The following is an 18,840-nucleotide window of genomic DNA, read 5'->3' on the forward strand; positions in this document are numbered from 1 at the left end:
GAACAATAGAACAGATCGCTCGTCATAGCTGACGTGCGTAGGTTTTATTAATGACGGCTCATACAAACGATTACAATTGGTATTTTATAAATAATATCGTGCAATATACTTCAAGTAAAGCGTAAAGATTTATTTGAAATGCGTTTTAAATGTATTGTTTTTTTCTTGAATGGCAACTGAGTCTCCAATACGGTCGTTTTAAATGTAAACGTTTCTTAAAAATAAAAATATTGTGTTATATATTTTTCTCAATCATAGTTGCATTTTTTTAATGGGGAATAGATCCAATGTTTTTTCTCGTTTTGGACGAGGCGAAATGGAGTGTCAGGCTCTTACTGGCTAAAACTCAATCATAGTTTAAAATGTGATGAGGAATACTGATTAGCTTCAGGGCAAAAACTAGGCAATTAACTGAAAATCCAATCTTTACGACATTAATGAAGTATCGTTACTTGCATATACAATGAGATTATTTTCTCATCAACATCAAGAACAGTAGAAAAACGTCAGACCTATTACTTAGTTTTCGATAATTACTCGTATTTGTGCTATAAGTTCTATATAGGTAATTGTCATAATTATATAGGAAAAATTCAGTTCTCCTAGAATTTTCGAAAAAGCAGGCAGTCATATAAACATCACACAAGTTTGTCATTTAGATGACTGGTTAATATACTTTTAGGTACTACAAAATAAAACTACGTACATCAACACTTTGACTTGTAATCTGACTTTATAACCTCGTAAAAAGAAAGCTGAAGTAATCGTTCACTTTGTTCTAAATGCGATAATGTCTGGAGATATCAATTAATGTTTACAAATATTTGTTTTTCGGAACAAACAATTTAAGGCTTTACGTAGTTAAGATACGATAAAAATTTGTTTAATTATCTTTAATTTTTTTATCTATTATTTTCGCCAATAATTTAAAATTGCAGGAAAACCTTTAAGGGACAACAATCAGCAGTGATACCCGATAAATGTAATACACCGCAATTTAAAACTTGTCTACCTTTTGTGAAGAGTATGAAAAACCTTATAATTTAGAAAAAGCGCATATTGACTGACTATGCTTATACTATAACTCGCCAACTCGCAGCGTAGCGATTAATACTCGACCCGCCTCCATATGAGAAGAGGCTTTGGTCAGCAGTGGCCACTAATAGTCTGTTGATGCGATCCTGTAACTCGATTCGACGAGTTTCAAGCCATCTCAGAGGCTTATATTCATGCGCAGCATTCTACGATATATGACGCAACAGTCGTGTATAGTAAGCCGAAAATCATAATAATATAGGTAAATATTGGTCCGTTTCAATATTTTAGCAATGCCTTTTATATTCTACCTGTGTAAAAAGATATTAGATTGATACGAATTAGGTGTAACTAGGCCGTGCCCAAAATTTCCACCGATATTTTCCGGTCTCGATTACGATGAATTGAGCCATTTATGGTGTACATATGACGTCGTAACATGACGCGTAAAAGTAGCCCCATTTGCTATAAAGGTCTTTACATTTATTCCACTACGCTGTTTCAATACGTCGACAAGTTACTTTTATTTAATGTAAGTACCGTAATGTAATATAAGGCACCTTTCAGTAAGTGGTATTTCTTACACAAATTACTTTATTAAAAGCACTTACAATGTCGTTATTATACGAAAGAGTTTTATTATAATAGGTTTTATAAGTTTTTAGTGCGAATTATTTCGTTCAATTTAGCTGAGTTGTTTAAATAGTTTTAATTCATTTACGAAATTCTTTGAAATTTTTAGCAATAACTTGTTGTCTGGAACTGTGATTGGTATTTGTCTTGTATTCTTTAAGACTTTGACTGCCAACAAAAAATCGTTGAAGGTAAATCCTCCGCTAGTGCCGGTCACTTTTGCCCCCCATGGCGTTCAATGTGTTAAGAATGTTTAACTGGCAAAAACAGCTGTGAAGTGATGTTATAAATAAGATACGTTATTGAAAAATGTTCAACAAAATCCAAATCCACATATCGACAGATCTATAACCGGCATAGGTATGAGTATTAAAAACGCAATCTATCACAAACTAATTGCATTTTGAACTACACGGTGTACAAAAGTTTTTTCCCTAGTGTTGACTGCAACATTATTCATTGCTCCCATTGGGCTTTGCAAAAATGCCCTCTATCGACACGTGTATGACTCTTGTTCTAAACAAGTCAATAATAAATAAATTCATGAAGGTGAATGTCATGGTAAGGCCTCTTTCTATTATTATAGGGTTCATTTTTCTATGTTTATTAACGCGTGGAAGCTCTGTTATTTACTGTATGAGTGTTTTGTTTACGAGTGTGTTGTTCGAATATTTGTAATAATATGTACAATTGTGCATATGTGTGACGTCTGTGTATTAAATAAAAGTCTCCCTGATCGATTTTGATCACGGTGACTGCTTGTGCACGAGTGTGTGCGCAAACACAGGTGCACTCTGTTCCCTCACCCTAAGAACCGCACAATAGGACAATTGGAGACGTCAGGCGCCTGCGCCTATACCAATACCAATGGCTATACGTGCTTTTCGAGACACGGAGGTAAAACATTGCTGACTCCGGGCTTTCACTTATTTGCCCGACACGGGAATCAAATCTACGACACATATGGCGCAGTGTACGCGCCTATTTATTACTGAGTCAGTAATGAGTATCAGATCTTGAGTTGTATATTCAGTTTAATTCAAGAATCTAAAACATTCCGAATTCCTTTATTTGAGTAACAATGTATAAAAAAGTGAATGTAAAGTTCATTCCACTTCTATTGAAATAAATTTTACAATCATCTTCTAACGTAAAACAAAAAAGTTTCCGAAATAACTATTCAAACGAATGATTGCGAAGATTTCAAACATTTGACTGTCAAATCAAACACAAAAGCCATCAGCCGCTAAACGGCGATTGAAATGAAATAAAACTTAATTGCATTTATTTTTTCGAGTGATTTTGTTTGAACAAAAAGATTTAAAGATTTCTTCGGGTGAAATTTAAAAGAAGTCATACATACTAAACGATATGAATACAAAAGCTATTTATCAGTGAGAGGTGATTGGAATAAATCTTTGATTGTATTTATTAGGCTTATTCAAATTCTCTTCAATACATTACATAATTATAATGGATAAATAGATGTCGCTAGTGATAGAGCAAATGGCGAACAATTGGGGAGGCCTATTCCAGCAGTGGACTGCTATAGGCTTGATGATGATGATGATGATGGATAATACAATTTTCAAATCTTATTTTTTTTTTAAAAAAAAAACGTTGCTCAAACATACAAGTTCAGATGCACATGAAAGCCATCACCCGAAACAACAATTTGTGGATGAGAGCTTATTTGAGATGAGACTAGAGAGAAAGAATTTCTCGGCGCGGGAATCGAACCCGCTACACGAACACGTTGCAGTTAATTAAATGTGGTTACCTAGTGTATATTCTGACAATAACTTCAGGCCTATTAAACACGATAAAATAAACAAAACTAATAATACAGCTTTATTCTGACTGCGTACTTGAATCTCACCTTTATTTCGTAAATTTTCGTGATTGTTGTGAAAAGGGTCGTGATAGACAGTTTCTAAGACTTCACACAATTCAATTTATTATTGACGAAGCCAAACTATCTCGGGCAATATTAATAACAATTGAGTTGGTTAAAATCAAAATAACACCACCCTGTTTGTTTATTGGTTTTAGGGTTAAAAATAGATGCAATAATATTTGAGTAAGTTTGAAGCTCTGAAAGTTGTTTTAATTTGATAAATACGAAAATATTATCGTAGAATCGAGCATTATTATTAGTTTACTTTTTTAAAGGGGTACTTCGTTTGCACAGGGTCTTTTTTACGTTTGTTGGGTCAAAGGTTTGACTGCTATCTCGCCTGCTGGTAAGTGATGATGTGGCCTACGATGAAGCACGTCTGTCCATAAGCAACCTATTCACTCGGACTTTGAAAACAAGAATGAAAATATTTAAAATTATTTATGTAAGATTTTGAAGAAATAAGAAACAAAAACTATAACGCAACCAAAATGAAACCTTATTGTTATGAAATCGAATACAAATGAAAGTCTGTTACTGCTTTACCTGTGTTCAATATCGTTAACCAACTTTAAATAGCCAGCGACGGATGAAAATTTTAATAAATTCAAAACATGCTTAAACAAAACATAACTATTATAATTACAATTCAATTTTCCCATCCGTTAAGGTCAAAATATTGAATTTTATCTAAAATGTATCTAAAATAATATACATTGTATACAAACTCATACTTTGTTAACAAAAGTTCGTCAAAGGCTTACCAAAAAGCTAACAAGCGTCATGTATTCATGAATATACTCGTAAATAGGAGATTCGCCCTTTTTCCATCAGAGTTCAATGAAATAGACGTAACAGGTATTGATAGGAATCTGGTTTGATATTTTAGCATTTTTATAAACATGCACACATGTGTAGGTACCTAGTATATAAGGTATAGCGGAGCAGGCTTTTCCATGTTTAGATTTTTAATTTCAGTTATGTAACGAATTGTAAAGGATAATGACCAAAAATGTATGGAGCAAAAACCCAGAACACAGTATATTTTTAATGAAATTATGATCTCGCTTTTTATGGTCTTTCCATAGATTTAAAAACCAATTGATATTGCTTGCGGTCTCCAGCCCATTTGCCCAACAAACAAGTTATGGCAAAACTATAAAGAGAAGCTAATACCTTCCTATCTATATACCGAAGATATATAACATAAATATAGCTTTTTTTAGGTTACTAAGAAGTCAATATTAAATTAAAATAGTGGTAAGAAAATGTTAATAATAAATTATAAACTTAGGCCGTTTCTAGAATTAATTATGTACAGGTAATTTCTTTTATAAATTATAGATTAACAAGATAATGTTTGGTTACTTTGACCTTTGAAATAGGTATATCATTAATATAGGTATATCAAAATAATTAGTATTCAGTGGAATACGTTTAAAAAAATAGATCTAATACAAAAGTTATTTAGAACCATATGACTATTTATTACATAAAAAATATTCTTTCTAAGTCCAAAGAGTCAAAAGTCAGTTGGTGACCAAGTTCATGGAAAAAATGAACTTTATACATTTTAAAATAACATGGCTATTAAAAAGTAATATTAGCACACTATCAAACTCAATATGGCCGTCGCGATAGTGAAACAATTAATTAAAAGGGTAATCGAGTCAGCAAGTTATTTGAGAACGCTGATGAAGCTAGGGTGAATATCACAAGACCCTGTTTAATATTTTGCTATAAACTACAAATTTAGTTAAATTTAGAATTTTTATTAAGTATGGATATGGTAAAAAGGTATTGGTAAATAAAAATAAAATACGGGCTGATCATGATACTTTTTTTTATGAAACCGAGCAGACGTATTACCTGATGGTAAGCAATCGCCGCCGCCCATGGACACTTGAAACACCAGAGGCTTTACAAGTGCGTTACCGGCTTTTTGGGAGTTAGGAATTTATGGGTTGTTGTTCGGGAATGGGGATGGGGAAGATTGGGAAGGGGGGAATTGGGCCACCGGTAACCTCACTCACACAACGAAATAATAACGCAAGCGTTGTTTCACGTCGGTTTTCTGTGAGGCCGTGGTATCACTCCGGTCGAGCCGGCCCATTCGTGCCGAAGCATGGCTCTCCCACACTTTAGTCAGCTATGGAGGACATGAGCTCATGGTGGCCTTAATTTTACTGGTAAGAACGATGTCTTATACAGTCTGCAGTTTAGCCGCAGGTTAAAGGCTGAAGTTAAGCTCGAAACTTAATACTTCAGCTGCCTGGAAAACTTCGAATATAAACTTCCTATTAAATTTAATTATTACGATCATATTATAAAGCTGGTGGGATTTCTCAAAAACTTTTGTTTTTTGGTGAGGTGAGTGAGAGTGTCAGATACTCCTACCGCTATACACAGAATCATTTACTGGTTACTTAACCCAGTTCTTAGAAATTCTTTTCGGTACAAAATCGTTGCTAAGGGTTTAAGTAATCACTAGATGTTTCTATGTACGACAGTTACTGATTAAAAACTACCCTGTTCCCACACCTGCTTCAAGCCAGAGCTCCAGTAACCCGCTAGATCTTCTGTAACTCCGGATAGGGCATTAGTTCTACTGGGCCCCACCCAGTCTTGAAATAAATATATTTTTTTTTCATTTCACCGCTCCAGTTACCTGTACCTATACCATTTACCTGAAAGGTATTACAACGTAGACACTAACGACTGCTATTACAATCAATTCGGGCCGTTAGTTGGGGTAAACTGATTGGATACAGTAAACACCTGTTTCAATAATAGTGCGAATAGGTGTGTATAACTTTATGTACTGTTAATAAAACTCTACATGATTATAGTTCAATATATCGGGTGTCCCAACAAGAACGCAAGATTTAAATTTTAAATAAAACGCAGATATTTAAAAAAATCGTGAAAGCTTTATTATATAGTAAAGTAGAGAGGATGAGGTTATCTATGGAACAATACATCGGGCAGATGGCTGCTGCTGGTTTGCTGAAACATACGCGATCTTTCAATGAAACTTTCAATGACCTTTTTGCATAAATGCTGCGGTATTTCATTAATACAGCGTCCAATTTCCTTTTTAAGGCTTGAGTCGTCGTCGGCTTATTCGCATAAACCATCGACTTTAAGAAACCCCAAAGAAAAAAGTCTAATAGTGATAAATTACATGATCTAGGCGGCCAATTCTGGTCTCCAAAACGTGAAATAACACGACCGGGACATGACTGATGCAGCAATTCAATTGTTTCTCTGGCTGTATGACATGTGGCGCTATCTTGTTATAACCACATGCCCTCCAAATCCATTTCTTCAATTCGAGGTACGAAAAGACTGGTTATCATTTTACGATACCGAACACCATGATTGACGTTTTGCGCTTGACCTGGCTCATTTTTAATCGTGTAGCGCTCCATTTTTACTAACCTCGTACCTTATACTAACAAAAAAATAACACACGTGTTCAAATGTCAAACAATGATACTTCGAATGCCGCCAAATTTAAATCTTGCGTTCTTATTGGGACACCCATTACATATAATGAACTCTGAAATGATCCGACAAAGAATTAAAGTTATTAATATAGCCCATAGTTTAATAAGCTGAACTGGCAATGGGCCGATCTTTGTTGAAGTTGAATCTTTGGGGAAGACGAGTTCTTAAGTGGAGATATCTAGGTAAAAACCTAGCGGGCTTACTGGGGCTCCAGCTCGAAAAGCGGGAGTATGAACGGGGTATTTTTTAGTCATTTAGAATCTGAAACTCGCTCTCGCCTTGCCCAAGGCGAAAGAAGCCATTGGATGGTTTTCCCCCTTAAAAAAAAAGTATAAGGCACCCTCCAGCTAGGTGGAGTGAAGATATCCACTAGGTGGCTGGCAGTGGTAGGAAGAGCAGAACTGAAGTTCGAGCTTAGTGGTGTGGAGAGGCCTATGTCCAGCAGTGGACGAACATAGGGTGATGATGATAATCAACTTATTATATTATTATCATCATATCAACCACTTGACGTCCACTACTGAATATAGGCCTTCCCCATTTACTTCCAGATTGGCCAGTTTTAAGCGATCTGGCTCCAGCAGCTCCCTACGACCTTATTCAGGTCGTCTGTTTACCTTACGGATAGACGTGAACTTATTCAATAATTAGTTAAATGTTACCTTTGTTAATCTCTCTGGCCTTAGTCCTAATAGTTTGGGCCTTGCCACTTACTTAACGTAAATTCAGAAGAAAATTAAATATTAACACACTCTAGAGCAGCGTTAGTTTGCTTTCGTTAGTAATCTATTACTGCCATACAATTTATATAAGCTAGGTAAAATTTAGCACGTACTTACGTACATCACTGTAGTTTTGAAACGATTTATTTTATGTATATTAAATGTTTTTAATTGATATAATTCCAATGAAAAACAATCTTATTTCATTTTATGAGAACTATTCTAAAACTAGAGCAATATAAATATCCAACTACGATAATGAAACAACTTAATACTATGATCAAGTTAAATGGAGTTTATTCAATCTGAACTAATAGAAATCCGTTCATTTGTAACAATTAACCTAGGTAACTGCAGCTCTATCGATTGTAAAACTTTGCATTGTAAATTTTATTTGAACAGCAGAACAGAATGAGCTGTGAATTGAAATTCCTTAGTAATATCATGGATTCATATTCGTTTGTCTAAAATATATTTAATTTTGATGTAAAAAGAGATCAAATTGTTTTCTTGTATTTTTTGTCCCATTTTGGTTAAAAGCAACAGAAAACAAAACTAACTTACAAATGTAGAACATTAATTAACTGTACATTTAGAATAAACTTTACTCAGTCATTTTGAATAAAAGCCACTACTGTTAAAAGGAAGATGTTTGCATACACTTTAGTCTGCATTTAGTATTCGTAATAGGACGTACGTTCTATACTAATTATTTTGAATACACGTTTCACTAGGGAGAATTATTATTACATGAAACTAAATTAATGAATAATTACATTTAAGTTAACAGTTAGTAGGTAGTTAGGTTAGGAGCTAGTAGGTTAAGTTGACATACAAGAAACCTATCTTGGCCTATATGTGACTCCTTGTTAGGATTCAGAGCCACAGCAATTTCCGTAACGTAGGTATATAACACCCGGTTTTTGATAATGATAATTTTGTAAGTGGTGTGTTGTTTACAGCCAAGTAAGCAATAAGCCTGGGTCTTAGCACCAAAACACTGTGATTTTTGCAAGGTCAGTCGTTAGAAAGGTATTTAATGTAGAGTGACACTATATATAACCAAATAATAAATCAAAATGGCGAGATTTTTTTTTTTATTGTTGCAGTATAACGTAATACAAAATACCAGAACGCAATACAAAAGTGTAATACTATCCATAAGCGTCAAAGAAATGATAAATAAACATGTCAAAGATTTTTTTTTTTTTTTTTACGAACGCAATATATTAAAAATATTAATAATATTTTTTTTTTTATGTTAATATAATGTTTGCGAATGTACTTTCTAATAATTTTTCATTTATTTTAACTAATCATTTGTTTTCCTTCTTTTTTTCCTTGAGTGGGCCATTCGGACGTAGCTGATTTTTGTTTACGTCCGAACGACCCATGGGCCATTCGATTTGGGTCGTTCGGACGTAGTACCCAAGCAAACATGGTACGGTCCCCTAGCGAGTTCTTTCATAAAAGTTCTTCTTCACATAAATACGTTTGCACGGATCCAACACCGAATGAATTAGCAAGCAAATTATGTTAGATAGAAACTCATATAATTTATTATATGAATATATCTCATGGAATTTTCATGAATGAATCCTAAGTAGCCGCTTTCATACTTTTTCTCGTGAAATGCGAACTGAAAAGGGATGATTTCAAAGCTGTCTGGTGTTAATTACATTGCACTAATGCATTTTTCTACGGACGTGTTTTATTAGAGGTTTTAAGTTACAAATTAATGTAATTTAGTTACTCTAGCAACTGAAAAGCGTTAATGTACACTGAAATTGTATTAGTAGTGTGTAGTTTTAGTTATTAGGATAAGCCGGTAAACGATCAGACTGTTCACTTGATGGTAAGCAATCGACGCCACCCATGGCCACCCGAAACACCAGAGGCGTTACGAATGCATTGCCGGCCTTTAGAAGAATATGAATTAGAGGATTGTTGAGGATTCGGGGAATAGGGAGATTGTGGAGAAGGTAATTGGGCTTCCGGTAACCTCACTCACATGACGAAACACATTGTTTCACGTCGGTTTTCTATGAGACCGTGGTATCACTACGGTCGAGTCAAACCACTTGTGCCGAAGCATGACTCTTCCACAGTTTAAACTAATTTTCTCCCTTAAAAAAATACACTAGGAAGATAGGATAAATATGTAGTATATACCACTTTCTTTTCACATTAAACGAACACTAAAAATAGAAAGTTCAAACGTAAGGTATGTCTGTTACATCACCAAAACCAATTAATCCGTTCATATAAAAATTTGAATTAAAAAAAAAAAATTTTTGATTATATAAACATAATTTACTTCAGTATGGAAACTATACATACACGTATCCTTGAATTTATGTGCGTCACATACTATTGTTTTACTTTATTTATATTTTTAAGTAGCAAATATGTAGGTGTAAGTCCATTTGTACATACCTTATTGTCTGTAAGAATACTGTAATACATTATTATTTGTGATCCAAATATCACCTTTACCAACTGCATTTTAAGGTGCAATTTGTTTGTTATTAAGTTTATCATCTTCATTGCTGAAAGTAGCTCTCTTCTTATATGTTTACACCTTAAAATTGTATGTCTAATTTTAAATTGAGCCATCGTTGCGTAGATCCGTCTTCTATGAACATAAACGCCTATAAAGTACTTTGTGGTTGCTGCCCTAAACCATATGGCATGTATTAGAGTTTATATGTTTATCAAAACTATGCAAACCAAAAAAGAAAGAAATATTCTAAAGAATTTTATCAATAAATGTAGTTGGGTAATAAAAATGTAGTAAAATTTTAAGTCAAACAAAACTTCTACAAGTTACCGAATTAATATCCATAAATGTTTATCTGTTTTATTTTCTTTGCTTTTATAACAAGTTATACATAAAAATATTTTGTATTTAAACGGCTTTTATGAGCTTACATTGTATGATAATCAAGATTAAGTCAAAGAAACAAACGGGTCAAGCTAAAAAAAACCGTTTAATAAGAAAATAAAAAGAATGTCCACCGTAAAGTATTTATTGACACACAATGCTTAGCTTTAGCAAATATTTCTAAGAGAAATGCTAAAAGTCATAGAAAATACGACAAACACTTAGTAAATCCTCAAAGATTGGATTTCGAATTTCTGAACACAATAAAAATTATAGGGGTAGGTAATCTCATTGTCTTAGAGGGCGAACCCATTGACGAAATGGAATAAAATTTGTAGATCCGGTTAAATTGAATTACAGAAAAACTCAATAATACTTTTCTCGATCCTTTCTCCATGTGAGATGCTTTGGTCAGCAATGACCACCAACAGGCTGTTGATGATGATGATACAAATGAAATACACAATGATAACATCACCCTTTTGTAAGTTCATTAATAGAAAAAAATATACTTACTACCACCAGAAATCCTACTACCATCAACAAATTTCAATTAAAAATACAATTCGTAGTACTAGTATTGAAACCTAAACGGTGCAGCGTAAAAATATCAAAATAAACAAAATAAGTACCTACCTACCGACAGCAAGTTTTCTAGAAATTTATCGAAATTAAAAATTAACTGGCTTTCATAAGAAATATTCTAGACTAGTTTAGTAGAGTGTTCTATAAGAAACCAAGAGTTTGAGAGCTCAAAACGTTTCTAACGAATGAAACCATAAAAAGGAGTACAGGATATAAAATAAAGTAGCAATCATTCTGACACTTAGAGAACAAGCAACGAACGGAAATATCACGGGGAAATTTACCACTTTGGGTTTTAAAGTTCAAGAAAAATGTTTGAAAGATATACCCTAAATAAAAGTTCGTGGAAAATGAAGGTAACAAATTGTGTCATAATAGAATTCGAAATAGAAGTATCGAGTTACATAATAACGACTATGATAGACATGACTATTATGGAGCTTTCTTGAAATAAATGAAGTCTAAATGATCGTTTATTGTTCTATAATATAAATGGATACCAAAAACAACGCCACGAATTTCAAGAAAAGAGAAATTTAGCATCATTTGATGAATCAAAGAGATATAATGAAATTACCAGAAGAAACATTAAAATCAAATTAGCAACCAGAACGACTAGGAATTCAGAAGTGAAAATAAATTTTTAAACTATATTTCTGCGATTCGATGGTACCTATCGTTAAAGAGCTACCATTCAGAAATATATGCTTTTGATACTAACATAATGCCTATTTTGCTATAAAACGTTACACTGGGGAAAAGTGGGTGTAATATAAACATACTTGAATGTCTTCCACCTACTTTTCTGCGTCACTTATTATTCCATAACTTGTACATCCCGATGTATGTAATATGCCTAAACGTAGGACTAAATTGTCAAATTCATATTATGCTGAATATTTTAGCTGAATAGGCATCTGAAATGACTTAAATTTAAAGACGTTAATACATTGCCTCTTGTCTTAATGTAGTAGATAGAATACTCCCACGTTTTGAAGGTATTAATAGCATATTTTAGGCTATACACATGTACTAAATTACGAACCTGCGTTTTAAGAAAAAAGAAATAGATTTTAAACTGATGCTAAGTTCCTGAACTCGTAGCTCCAATCGAACTCCTAGAATAAAATGAAACACATTACATCTGCTTGCCTATGAATGAATTTTATTAATTTTCTAGGTACATGTTAAATCGGTGATGACACCAGCAGAAATATGAAAGCGTACTATTAATAAATAGCTGTTAAAGTCCCCCATTTGCCTATTTCATTTAAAGATGTTACGTAGATACTAAGTACGTAGTTTGGTATACATTAAGTTTTAAACTGGGATGAAACTAATTCACAAGTTCCTCACATCATGACAACTATCACGTTTAATCTTGAAATTGACGGTCAACTACGTTTAAGTCCAGACTAACTTTAGGGTTTCTCTTAGGCCCAGATCCCGCTAATTAACTGTCAAACACATGAATGGGGCATTAACTACAAATGCCAAGATTAATAGTATTCGTGCTTAATGTACCAATAATTACTTATCTAATAAAGTCCAAACGTATAATTCCTTTTCTTGTTAATAAAATAAATGAATAAATTTGGTATACCAAATTAACTCAATAATTTATTTATGACAGTGTACAAATTGAACCTTTTTTAAGGGGGGAAAATCTTCCAATGACTTCTCCCGTCCTGGGCGAGGCGAGAGGGAGTGTCAGACTCTTACTGAAAAAAAACGGGGCGATTTTTAAAGGAAGGTCTTTCCAACCTAACCCGCTAGGTAAAAATTTAACCCTTAAAGATAAATGATAAAAAATAATAACTAAAATTTATTATTGTAATGTAAAGTCTTTACAAACAACCCCAATTCCATTCAGTGACTATTGTTGAACAACTAAGGTCCAAGAAGTTTCCTGTAGCTTCAAACTTTTAGTTCCTTTATTAGATTTCTGGCACGAAAACTACGCTCGTGGCCTGAGCTTTGTCTAAAATGGTTGTGAAATTACAAACGTTTGTTTGGTAGCCAAAAAAAAAACTGAAACGGGCGTTTTGTTTCTAGCATCACAAAAACAACGAAATCTAATTTATCTGTTAGCAAAGAAAAAATCCATCTGATAATACTAATGAGTTTTGGTACACGAACAGATGGGTACTAAAATGTTAGCTAATAAGCGTGGTAATAAGCTATTTGTATTGTAACCTACCAATTTTTCTCCACAAATTTACGCATACCAAGACCAATTTATGTATCTGACCAAGATCAACACATCATTGGCAGCCCTGCAGCAGCCCTGCGACTGCCAATGATGCGTCCCATGGCATAAAAAGTATCCTATCGCACAAGTCAGCGCATACCTCTATGTTTGTATACCAAACATCAAAATTCGTTCAGTAGTTTCACCGTGATTGACGGATAACCATCTAAACGAACAAAATAACTTTCACATTTTGTAGTTTTAGTGTGAAGTGTGATGACGCTTGAAAATCTAGACGTTCGCTTATCCCTTGGGGTAAAAGATGTGAAGATAAGTATGTTTTATTGTGAGAGCGAAGCCGCGTATTATATCGATCACATACAATAATATCAGCTGATTTATGTGTCATGAATACGATCTTTAACGGTTGTAGATGAATATCGATTTCCAATTTCTTATGATAAAATGGAATGAAAATCTATAGCAAATGCCTCTTATATACAGGAGGCCTACACTCCAGACGTGGGCTGCTACGAGCTGTTGATGATGATGTTAGTAATGATTACTAACATCACAGTTTAAAATTTAAAATTTAGAAAAACGAAGTATTGTATGAATAAAACCTTGAAAACTTTTTTTGTCTAAAATCTAGACACTACGCATCTCAAGGTCCTATTCAAAAATTTTGTAAACGTGACGCTAAAAATTGTCGCCATTCGTGAAATATAAGATAGGCGACCGATATTCGATGCTGTATCACATTAAAGGTCATACAAGAGTTGGTTATACGAGACCAAAATTGAATGGGATCGAAATCAAGACTTTTTCTTGGTAGTATTAATTAACTAGTCAGGCAGCGGATTTCAGTAAGAAAATTCCATTCATATTGTGTTGTCAAGGAATGATTTGAGAAGTTTCATATGTACACACATTGACATTCAGGCCATGTTTTGCTTGAGATTAAAATTCGTCTGCTGAATAAACGTACCTGTTTTGGAAAATAATGTCACAAAATATTATATTACATAACATTACTGAAGGTCACACCTTTTAATCACTGAAGAGGTAGGCAGATGGTTTAATTATTTATTTTATACAATGTGATAGGATACCTGATATCACTAATTATATTAAGAGAAAATGTGAGAAAAGAATATATATATTTTTTGAATCATGAGACGAACTAAATTAACCAAAAATCATGGTCACTCACGTAATTATCTGGAGGAACAAATCAACTAGTTTCGAGTCACAGAGGAACTCTTCATCATGAGCACCGTACGCAGCCGCGGCGACATCGCGCAACCTACTGATTCTCCAGATATTTACGTGAGTAAACTGTGTTTTTTAGTTAATAATAAAACTTTATTCTAGTTTATGTCACTTTTATTGAACAAACTACATATATTTTTATATGTAATGCTATATTTTTTTAAATGAACCACTAAGCATTTAACCCGTAACAGCACGCAAACATTCGATTAGCATAACACAACAATGCCTGTCATTTACAGAATGGGAAAGCAGAGGAATGGTTTATAGCACTTTACATCTGCAACTGCTTTATGCTATTATTAATTTCGTTGTTAATCTATACTATTAGTACTATAAAGATGATAAATTTGTTAGCTTCATCGTGGTAATCTCTGGAATTACAGGTTTGAATTGAATAATTATTTTTGTGTAAGATGGTCATTTTAGCGAGAAACGCTCTATTATAGCCTATGCTAGAAAACATTACGCTACGATTAATAGTAGCCAAATACTGGATGAAACCACGCGTTAGTAGTTAGTTTAGAATAATTATACGAGTAGTTACATTCTGGACAAAATTTCATGCTTCACACAAAAAACTTTGAAAATAAAACTTTATTTGATCCAGGAAAACTCTTTTCGAAATATACCACCTACATTACAAGTTCACTACCGTAAAACATGGCAACTTTACCATATTTTAGAACAAAACACGAAATATATTTTTAACCATAAGACGCATAGAAACCAAAACTATATATTTAGAATTGTAGTCTATCTGGCTCACTTTACCGTAATTGTCATTAAATACAAACACTTATTTTAGCCGTAGTAAAGAAAAAACGACATGGGTAAAGATACCAAATTTTTGGCAACTTTACCTACGCGCCGTATTCATCGTGTATTGCATATTAAAGAGTTGTTGAGGTACAGAGGGCTTCATCTAGGACCTCTTCGTATTATAATGCAAACAATATGAGGAAATCTATAAAGATAACGGCTACACAGACATTAGGGAAAGTTGCCACGGGTTTCATCGTAATTTACATACAAATAATTTGTTACGCTCGGGGTTGTCAAAAAAGGAGGAACTTTTTTATGACATGTATATTTAAAAAAAAAATTAATAAACCTTAAACCTAAAGTAAAAAAAACGCACAAATTTCTAACATAAATATTATTCCCTTTTAAACTAAATTAAGTTCTAAAATTTTAAGTATTTATGTTTAAAATTGTAAAAAAGGCTACAAAATAATGTTTAATCCTTGACTTTTTAATTTTATGACTTCACTATCTCCATAGCTAATTATAACATCACTTCCGTATATTTTTTATAGTGTCTAGCTCCGAGTTTTCTGCGGTTTTGTTTCATGGGAGCCATTTTGGCTGTAAAACAAGAGGTATTATTAAATACATTATATCTTATCATCCAGGATATTCACTATTATGCTGTGAAATTTAGGTATTCGAAAATGGTTACATACACACAAACAAGAAAAAAACATTTATTGCCAACCCTAACTGTAGGTAAAGTTGCCACAAAGCAGGCCGTGGCAACTTTACCTAACCTGTGTCGACATTACCGAAGCGATTATTATCAATAAATTAAAGAAAAAGCAATTGCTGACATTACAACAGTAATCCCAACTATAATATACATACAAGATCAAAATTTCACTCACCTGTAACAAATAGTTAAGGCTCTGTAAGCACAATTTAGGAACAACTAACTTTTAGCTCATTTTCACGCATACATTGTGACGGCCATTACTGGCATAATAGCAGTCTTACGTCTACGCAAAATATAGTAAATATTTCCTTTTAATGTCTAAAAAATACTTCTATTACAAAACAGAATTCTAGTGGGTAGATTTTTAGATAAATGAGTTTATACCGAATACCTATAGTATGGTAAAGTTGCCAAGGGCCCGGTAAAGTTGCCATAGTTTACCGGTACTGTTTTTATTAAAGAGAAAGTTCTGGAAAATCCTTCGTATGATAATAAAAGGGAAGATACTAAGAAAACTTGTTTTGAAGAAACGCCTCGAACTGTTCACGTTTGACGTCCAACACGCAATTAACTTTGAGACCGGAGCTAACTCTTTTTGTCTTTCTACTTCTTTGTAAGAAAAATACTAGACAATAAACTAGAAACGCATTTTGTTTAATAGTTGAAAAAATTTATTGCTACTATAACAAGGTAAATATGACGAAAAATGTATGTCTTAACTATTACTTTTGCAAAATTGGCAGAGGTGCACATTGCACATTTACAATGTAAAACATTTTACATCAGTCACATTTTTTAGTTTTAAGACTTATAATAATTAAGTTTTAGTGTATAAGTATATTTTCGTGCTACAATTTTTAATTGAAACATGCCAGTAATAGGTCCTTTGTGCTATTTTAGTTAATTAATTCATTTGTTTATTTAATCTTTAATGTACACGATACAATTAAATAGTGATACATAAGGCGAACGTAATACTATTGTAACTAAGTCAAAAATGAATCAATTATAGAATGATGTCTAATAGGAGAACAACAACGTATATCTCATTATGCTTGCCTTTGTGCAATTATTTAGATTTTCCACAAAGAAAATTTTCATAGTCATTAATTGCATTGGATATTTGAGAACATTGATAATGTTCTTCACCAATCATTGCTTTATAGGTACATATGTGGATTTGAATTGAATATTTCTTTTATGATTTGCATATTTTAAATCAACACTTATACCTAAATCACAAAACATTTAATTTTGAATAGTTTGCATAAAATGTTCACGTTCTAATCTAACTATACGTTCTTTGACGACACAAGTAGTAGTTATCCGTAAGCAAATCACGGTCCCTACAAATGTTTGATTATATTGTGTTGTTAAGATTCGTCGGATGCGGGCCGTAACGAATGAAAGGGCCGAAATGGGGCCCAGCAAATAGCAACACGGAAGCCGAACAATTTCGTCACAACTATTGTACACCTATTCCAATAATGGGACGACAAAGAAAACACGCCCAATTTTAACAATTACTGCCACTCAATAAAGACTAAATTACCATGAGATATTACATTCGGATGTAGTCAAGAAGCTAGCAATATTTTAATTTAATATAATATCTCTAGTGATACTTTAAATTTCATTCATTTACGATTGGTTTTATTGCCGCTTTCCGCCAAATAAAAATGTAATATGATTTTATGACGTAATTTGTCTTTTAAATTCATGAATAATTTTAAGTGAATTGTGAAAATAAGCCTTATTAATTTAAATTTAAGGTTCACAAGGAAAATAATGACACTTCATATTCACATCATATTTATCCCAAAAGTTTTAATTAAAAGGAACATGAAGTTTCTAATGGAAGGGAACCTTGCTATAAAAGAAAGTTGACAGGAACATTTTTAATTAATATAATGACAGTGATATTACGTTACATTGAGGTCGATAAACGCATAAAAAGGTTGATACCTTTTTATGCGTTTATCGACCGATAGTTATGAATTACTAGCAGTTCAAAAAATAATTGTAACTGCCGTATAAAAACTACTACTGTATATTAAACGAAACTAAAGTATTTTTTTTCGATGTATAAAATGAATGAATTAATTAATCAAATCATAAAATTATTAATTATCAATAAATAATCCGCCAAGATAAATATTAAAAGATATTAACATGAAAAAAAAAACTTACGTTTATTAAACTCCAATCAGAAAAAAAAAACTTCAGTCCAACCAACGTATTTTAACAAACATAATTAGTGAAATATTTATCACTTGTTCGAACAACAAGAATTGTTTATAAATAAGATTATTTTTTATTAAAGGAGAGCATACACAAACTTTCGTTCGCGGTACGTTCGCGCGGGGAAGCGTCCGTACGACGCGTCGGGACGATACCTCGGTTTAGACTGGCTGAACAACGTCCCTTTACGTACAACACTGAAAATTTTCATTCGCCTTCCACTCTGCATGGCAATGGATTGTTATAACAGCTGCCGTAGTCTATAAACTATACATGCTTTCATTGAACAAGTGTTGCTAAAGCCTCTTCAAAATAAATTCGATAATAGATCGGTGAATCATTTTCCACAGAATTAAGTTTCAACAATTATCGGAATGT

General features: G+C 33.0%; 1 protein-coding gene across 1 annotated transcript in view; it reads right to left on the reverse strand.

The window, feature by feature from the left end:
• Positions 1-18,639, reverse strand: part of LOC118274017 (gonadotropin-releasing hormone receptor) — a 116,618-nt gene extending 97,979 nt beyond the window's left edge. Inside the window, exon 1 of the mRNA XM_050707815.1 lies at positions 18,412-18,639. The gene's annotated coding sequence lies outside the window, so the exon portion shown is untranslated. The remainder of the gene's footprint in view (positions 1-18,411) is intronic.
• Between the last annotated feature and the right edge of the window lie 201 nt (positions 18,640-18,840).

The sequence above is a fragment of the Spodoptera frugiperda genome, chromosome 3 (genome assembly GCF_023101765.2).
Source record: "Spodoptera frugiperda isolate SF20-4 chromosome 3, AGI-APGP_CSIRO_Sfru_2.0, whole genome shotgun sequence".
NCBI lineage: Eukaryota > Metazoa > Arthropoda > Insecta > Lepidoptera > Noctuidae > Spodoptera > Spodoptera frugiperda.